The sequence below is a fragment of the Sciurus carolinensis genome, chromosome 14 (genome assembly GCF_902686445.1).
Source record: "Sciurus carolinensis chromosome 14, mSciCar1.2, whole genome shotgun sequence".
Classification (NCBI taxonomy): domain Eukaryota; kingdom Metazoa; phylum Chordata; class Mammalia; order Rodentia; family Sciuridae; genus Sciurus; species Sciurus carolinensis.
The window spans coordinates 65,014,317-65,022,376 of NC_062226.1; the positions used below are offsets into that span (position 1 = coordinate 65,014,317).

Consider the following 8,060-nt stretch of genomic DNA (forward strand, 5'->3'; position numbering starts at 1 on the left):
ATTCTAGTTCCTGGAATGAGTATTGGTTTAATGGGTATTTAATATATTACTCTTTAGAACTCACATGTAAAGTTATATCTATTCTATTTTTACAGGATTTCCCCCTTTATATACAATGAAATGCACAAATCTTAAGTGTACTCAATGAATCTGGACAATGCACATACCTGTGTAGCCCAAAGCCCACAGAAATTATCATTATCCCAGAAAGTTCTTTTATGCTCCTTCTCCACCAATCCCTGCTCCTACCATCCACCATTCTGTTTTTTTTTTTTTTTTCCCACTATAGGCTAGATTACGCTTTTGCTCACTGATTGTCTTACATCACCAGAATAAAAATTTCCTAAAAGTGCTAACCTGGATGTCTCATTCATTACTGCATTCTTAGTGCCTAGTTATAGGCCCTGACACATAGAAGTTGTGAAACAAATGAAGATTAAATAAGCATTATAATGAATTTTAATCAACCTGGAAAGACAGAATCTCAAATATGAAACTTAGAAGTTAATATTATCAAAATTTACTCATAAACTTTATAACTCTAAGAGACACTGACTTCTAGGATCAATAATACCCATGAAGAAATAATGTAATAGCCTAAAAATGCTACTAAACTGGGAGCTAAGAGACCTAAAAATAATTTTAATCCACCATTACTGCAAATAAACGATAAGTGAATTACACTTTCTTGGCTTTAATAATAAATTAATAAATTAAATTACAGATGTTTCTCTCAATTCTTAAAAATTTGTGAATTCCAGTCAGTTAACATATAGTTTAAGTACCAAATAAATAATTTAAGTACTGCAAAACTGACAAGGAGAGAATGATCATGATTACTAAAAAGAAAGAAAAGTTTTAGAAGTTTCACAGACAATTACAACATGGGCTAGACTTCAAAGAAAAATAGAATTTAAACAATGAAAAACAGAACGTTATTTTCAGAGAGAAAGGCATTAAAAACATGGAAAGAAGAATGTGCGCAGCATATTCCTGGAAGATAAAGGTCCCAAAGAAGAATTAAAGGAAAATTAAAATTATAATGAGTCAGAAAAGGTGGTGCATGCCTGTACTCCCAACTACTAGAGAGGCAGAGGTAGGAGGATCACAAGTTTGAGGCTAGCCTGAGAAACTCAGAGAGACCCTGTCTCAAAATAAAAAATAGAAAAGGGCAGAATATGCAGTGTGGTGGTAGAACACCCCTGGATTCAACTCTAGTACTACTAAATAAATAAAATATTATCAATCTAATCTTCATGTTTCAAATTGGCAAAGATCAAGTCATCTGAAAACATTCTATGTTACTAAAGGTAAAATCATTTCTATATTAATTTGACAATCTGTGTTAAAATTAGGAACATTCTCCAATTATAGACAATTCCCAAGGCTCAACCCCAGATCCACACTCTTCTGAGTACTAGAGCAGCAATCTTCATTTCTCTATCAAGTTCTAGTCACATGTTCTAATATCTGGCTATAGATTTTCACTTGCCTATCCCACTATCACCTCAAAATCAACATATACAAAATACAGACTCCACCACAGAAAGGCTCTCAACCAGCCACTACATATGCAATTTTTTTCAGTCCTATCATAATCAAATTCTAGGTCTTTCTTTGTCATTAACTAATTGAGTAACATCAAACACATTTTTATATCTCTCTGGTCTCAACATTTCTAATGCACAAAACGTATGAACTGGCTCAAATGATCTAAGAGGTCTTACAGTTCCAAAACCCTCTGATTTCTTGCCACTGAGGATCAAACTTCAAAGTCATCTTAAATTACTACTTTCCCCACATCCTCCATTTTTATCCAGTCCATGACAGAGTCTTGTGACATCTCTCCACTCTGACTTAATCCCACTAAGTCCAATTCTGGATTACTTCAGGCATAGAATATTTTCCTACCTCTATCGTTTCATTTTCAAATTCATACCACACTAGCACTGGTACCACTTTAATTTTCCGAAAATATTTATTTTAGAAAGCTCTTCCCCAATCTAAAACTTTTAAAGTTTCTTTACCTATGGGGTAAAATACATTCTCCTCATTCTAATATGTAAAGCCTCCATAAATCAACTGGAATCTACATTTTCAACCTGATTTCTTACTACTTTCTCACACAAACCTTCATTTCAGTCAAGTTTTCTATGTTCTCTAAACATGTCATATATATTTTGCCTTTGATTACCTTCTATACAAGTTCCTTTCTCTTATACAAAATCAGATCCTGACTAGTTTTGACTCTATCTCTTCTCTAAAGCCTTCTTCTCACCTCAACTCTAAGTGATCTCAAATATCTACAACTTTTATTATTTATCTTTATTCCCAATTATACCATAAGTCCCCAGGAAAAAAGAACCTATTTTATATTTTTCTATCTCTTTCAGATGTAGCAAAACACCATTTATAGTGCAGGTATTAGTAAATATGTGGTGATTAAAGTTCTGTTTAATTTACAACTAACATGTATGTATTGAATATTACCCACATACTCTACACCATGTATTTTTTAAACCTAAGGTACCATGTCTCAAAAATACACAATGAATTTGAAAAGACATGGCTATCACAAGGGAAATAAGAATCAAACAACCAAAATGCAGCATATACTTTTAAACTATGTGAAGATAGGTTAAGACTAAGAAGTTATGTGAATACAGAGACAAAAAAAAACACATTTACTGGGAAACTGTAGCACAAATTAGATAGAATTTCATTTTATAGCAGTAGTATTAATAAATAATAATAATTAACATTCAAGGTAATCTTAAGGTGCTAGGCTTGAGAGCTTTTAATGTATTAATTCATTAAATTTTTACTGTAATACTGTTGGGAAAGTACTATAATTCTTCTCATTTTCCAGATTAGGAGACTGACACACTGATCAGTTGTTCCATAACAAGGAGCTGTAAAATAGGGTGGGAAATAGGATGGAGAACATAAGAAAAAGTTAAAAGGGCAGACTAAATATAGCTTGTTATTAGAAAATGGAGAAATCAACTTGCCAATCTACAGCAGAGAACACTTGCTGAGAGTCCTTAAAGGAAAGGCTGAACAGGGCAGAGACTAATAAAGTATCTATTACAAAGTTATAAGCCACTCAAGATATAGGGATAAGAGAATGCCATAATAAGGAGTATTATAATAACTCTACTGAGGACAAACAGAAAAGACACCAGATTGTGAAAAGCTGATACAGTTTTCAATGTTCTAGGCACTGAAACAAGTCTTGGGATGCAAGTGCTGAAGGGGAGAAAGTAGAAACATGATAGACAAAAGAAATAATAGATACATTGAATGGGTTAATATAAAAGGTAAATGAAATTGATAGTTTAAAGATGATGCCTAATTTAAAGACTACATGACCAGGAGAAGGAAATAAAGCTTTTGCCTAATTTAAAGACTACATGACCAGGAGAAAGAAATTAAGCTTTTGCGTTAATCAGCTTTCTATTGCTGTGATAAAATACTTGACATAATTAACTTAAAACCAGGAAAGGTTTATTTTGGTTCTTGGTTTCATTCCATGTTGCTTGGGCTCCACTGCTTTGGGCCTATGGTAGCAAAGGAACTTGTTGATGGTAGCATGTGGCAGAGGAGGGATGTTTACCTTATGGCAGCAAGGAAGCAAAGAGAGAAAGGAGGAGCCAGGGTCCCAAACCACCCCCAAAAGGGGGATGCCCTCAATAACCTAACTTCCTTCCACTGAGCCCTACCTCCTAAAGGTTCTACAACCTCCCAATAGTGCCACAAGCTGGGACCAAACCTTTAACACATGGGCCTTTGGGGGATATTCAAGATCCAAAGTAAGACAGGTGTATAAGAAAATGATTTTCATTTGGGTCATATTTAGTTTAAGGAGATGATTAGAAATAGTATCAGACCGACCAGTACTGAAAAAACCTAGTAAGTGACTGGAATGACAAGTAAGCAACAGAATTAGTTTAAAGTGAAAAAATTGGGCAGAAATTATGATATTAAAAGGAGAGGAAATACATTAAGTCATGATCAACTGGTCCTAGCTTTTTGTATCAATAATTTTTATCAGAAAAGCCAACTTAATGCTAACACAGAGGTTCCTAAATTATCTCCAAACAAGGAGCTCTTAAAAATCTCAGTAATTTTTTTCATGATGTCCCTGGACTAAAAGAAATACATTAGCATGTTCAAACAACCTAATAGGTATTATGATCCTTACAATTTAGTGTCTGTTGGGCACTGTACTATTTCTCAAACCTTGGAATCCAATTAAACACTACCAATAATTTCCTGTTCCACACTTTCACATAATTAGTAGTTGATTTTTAGCAGAAAACCTTTGAAAACATAGCTTTAAAAAAAAAGATAAAACATTGTAGAAAGAAATATAGGTTTGTGACATTGAAACTGTGAACTACCCCAAACTAATAGTTCAAGCCTGAGTTCACAGATGCTCCAGGCACCTTAGCACACAGTTTGGGAAACTGGAGACTAAAAGAAAAGTCCCCCCATAAAAGGGGAAATAACATAATACACGAAGAGGAAAAAAAAAAGTTCTTAGTACAGTGAACCACAGGAGGGCAGCACAATAGTTACTAGGCTGGACAATGGGTTCAAAAAAGAGCGATAAGAGTCAAAGGTTATAAGACCCTTTAGCCAGTTCAAGATCTAAAAGTCCTTTTGCTTCTCATACTAAAAAGCAAGAAACTCTGGTCACTGGCAGATCACCTTATGTTCAGTCATTTTACCTTTCTTTGAATCACCTTTGCCTGCCCAACTGCAACAGCAGCCAAGACTCCCCCCAGGTTCCCCTGCCCCAATCAGGGCTTCACTATATTGCTGGGTTCAAACTTCTAGACACAAGTGATCTTCCCGCCTCAGCCTCAGAAGTAGCCTGGGACTATAAGCACTAGCCACCAGTCTGGTTTGACCAAGACTTCTTTAGCAGCCAGGCAATTTACTGCTTGGCATGCATCTTATTTAATCCTATAACAATCTTACAAGAAAAATGAGGCTCAAAGACATTTTAAATAATACAACTGTTAAGGAGCAAGAATACCATGATTCAAACCCAGATTTGACTCCAAGCCAAAGTTCTTTCCTATTTGCCAAAAAGTTTCCTACCTTTCAGGAATAGCCAGGTAAAGAAGAGAAAGATAATACATTTGCCTCCCATACCTGAGACGTGTGTCTCAAATCACTAAGGAAAAGATACTAAAAGAAACTATTTCCTAACCAGTCCCTTAAATCATGCTATAAAACTCCAAAGAGAATATTCACTTGGAGCAAAAATAAGCATTATGTGCTCATCTATCCAACAAGTACTGCAGCTTTCCTGTACAAGTAAATGCATGTACTATTATGCCAAGTGCTGGACACATTTAGTTTATAGACATGTTACTCTCCAAAAGATAAGTACACATACAAGCAAGTGAATCCCACACTTGAAGTAAAAGGTGAAGCAGATGGGACGGGGAAGAGTCAAAAATTGATTATTCATTTTCTAATCTGTTGGGTGTTATTATCAGAATATATGCAATAGCCCAACAACTCACTTGTATAAACCTATTATGAAACCAAAAGCAATCATTCCCTATTTCCACTTCTGTTTTCTTTTTCCACATTTCTCCTCTCCTCTATGACATACTCAGCTGTGACTATCCTTTCATTCAGAGAAAGGAGTTTCCCTTGACAGATTAATAACCACCGGAAAGTAAACTGGGTAAATTCAACCGACACAGCATGATCAAGCAGATAAAACCACCCAGGAAGCATTCAATGTAGTAGCAGAAAGTCCAGCAAGAACAGCTCAATAGCTATTCCTTACTACCTGGAAATATTCCTCTGAAAGTTTAAGAATTTCTGGCTGTTTGAAGATAAAGAGAAAGGGATGCTTTACTTTTCTTTGCAAAGCCATGTTACTTGTAAAACCAACAAGGCATGTTTCTTGAAATATCTAAAAGAACAACAATAAACACCCCAAAATTATTGTCCCAGACCAACATTAAAAGTTCAGCTCTGCCATTTTCAGAGAAAGCAACAAGTAAGCAACAAGGAGCCCTGCCTGTCTACACAGGCATCCAACCTTCCTACGCACTCGCAGCCTTTACACCCTCACCTTACTGCGGCAATAGAGGACAGCAGCCAGGATATCATACCCACTGTCGCGGGAGGGGGAGGAAGGGCCTCTTTTTCTGCAGAAGAGAAACAGTTCACATCTTGTTCCCGTTGCCTGCTTCTGAAACCTAAAAATAGAAGCAGCTGTTACTACCGCAGAAATCCAGGGGAAATAGATGCTCTTTTCTAGGCTATTTAGATGTCTCGAAAATGTTAAAGAGGGACAAGTAAGGAGGGAGGGACTATGGAGGACACACGGATGCAAATATCAACAGCAAGACATTCCGTCCTCGGTTTTGTCTTAAAGAGGAAGATTTTTCTGGCCAAGTGCACTGCCACTGGCCGAAGCGGGGAGGTTGGGGGGCGGGGGGGCGTCGGCGATCGCGAGGTGGAAAGAGGTTGGAAAGACAAGTGCTGCCCCCATCTCGACGCCAGGCAGCGACTACACCCACCGGCTGCACGGATCAGGCGACAAGGGACCGTCCTCCAGCCCAAAGGGGCTGCTCCTCCACGGTGCCTCCGGAGGGCCAAGGTCTGCGAAGCCCCAGGACCCGGCACGGGTCCGAGCGTCCGCCAGGCTGGGCCCTCGCGGGCCCTCCCGTGCGGGCTCGGCTCCCGCTCACATCCCTCGGCGGCGAGGACCCGGCCTGTCCCTGCGCCGCGGCAGCCCTCCGTCCCGTCGGGTGCCGCAAGACCGGGCTCGGGGGCCCGGGGGCCCGGGGTGGCTGACGCGGCGGCGCGAACTCCGGGGAGCGCCGCGCGCCCGCCCAGCCTGTCAGCGCCGCGGGAGGCCGTTAGCGGCGGCCGCTGCTGCCCCCTTCTGCTCCTCTTCCTCTCTCCTTCCTGCAGCCACACCACTCCCACTTTGGGCAGCCGGGAAGCCGTCACAGGCGTTGTCTCCACCCTTTCCCGGGCCACACGGTCTTCTCAGCGCCCTAGGCGACACTGCTTTGGACGCCCTATTTGCGTCGGACTCGGCCTCCGCGTTGGCCTCCAGTCGAACCGCCAGTTGGCGGCGGACTAAGGCCAGCTCCGGGCCGGGCGGAGGAGGCAGCGGGGCGCTCCCCCGACTGCGCGTGCGTCGCTGGGCAGGCTGCGCTTCGGCGGGCGCTCGGCGTGGTTTGGGTAGGGTGGGTCACGGAGGACCGCGGCCTCTCGGGAAGCTGGCGTGCGCGCCTGGAGACTCCCGGGGCCGGGGCAGCCCCTGGGCGCGCGAGGAAGTTAAGGTAGCGCTGCTAGCTGAGCGCTGGGGGCCAGCCGTGGCTTGGTGGCAGCGCTGGGCCCGGCACTCCCCACATGGGCGTGTATGTGGCCGCCGCCCGCCGTGAAGGCGGCTGGGAATGAGTCAGCCAGGCCGGGAAGGCCCCACCGCACGCAGGCTGGCAGCGGAGCAGGCCCGGCTGCCTCCGTGGGGAGACTTTCCCTTCCAGTGCACGTCGTCCCCTTTCTGCTTTCCTTCCCTCGTTCCGGGTACTGCAGACCTGTCCTTACCCAGGCGCTAGGCCGAGGGGAAGTGCTATCAAGGTTCGGGGCAACTCGTTACGGGAGCTGTTTGGTGGCAACACAAACAGCAGACACCTGACATCTTCCCTTCCTGAGAGAGCCCCTGACTCCAATGAGCCACCTCTGCTGAAAAGGGGAGAGGGGTAGAATGAGGTGCACAGCGAATAGGAAGAAAACTTTCGAAAGAGCCCTCCCTATTCATTCATTGAAACCTTTACCTATCATCGCCTACTAGGTCCTAGGTGAAGGTAACCCTCATTTCCTTGTCCTGGAGGCTGTCTTCTCACAGAAGTGACAAAGTATGCTTTGAATGTGTAATGTACTGGGTGTGTAATTGTCACTAAGAAAAATAATAGGAAAGGAGTAAAAGTGAGGGGGACATTATTTTAGGATGACCGAAAAAGACTTGCTAGAGTTAATGACATTTCAGCAAAGTTCTGTAGGATGAGAATGAA

The 8,060-nt window shown here is 41.7% G+C and overlaps 1 protein-coding gene across 1 annotated transcript in view; it reads right to left on the reverse strand.

Annotated features, from left to right (window-relative positions):
• Window positions 1–7,343, reverse strand: part of Jak2 (Janus kinase 2) — a 113,387-nt gene extending 106,044 nt beyond the window's left edge. Inside the window, 2 exon segments of the mRNA XM_047524742.1 lie at window positions 6,104–6,230; window positions 6,555–7,343. The gene's annotated coding sequence lies outside the window, so the exon portion shown is untranslated.
• Window positions 7,344–8,060: the final 717 nt, after the last annotated feature.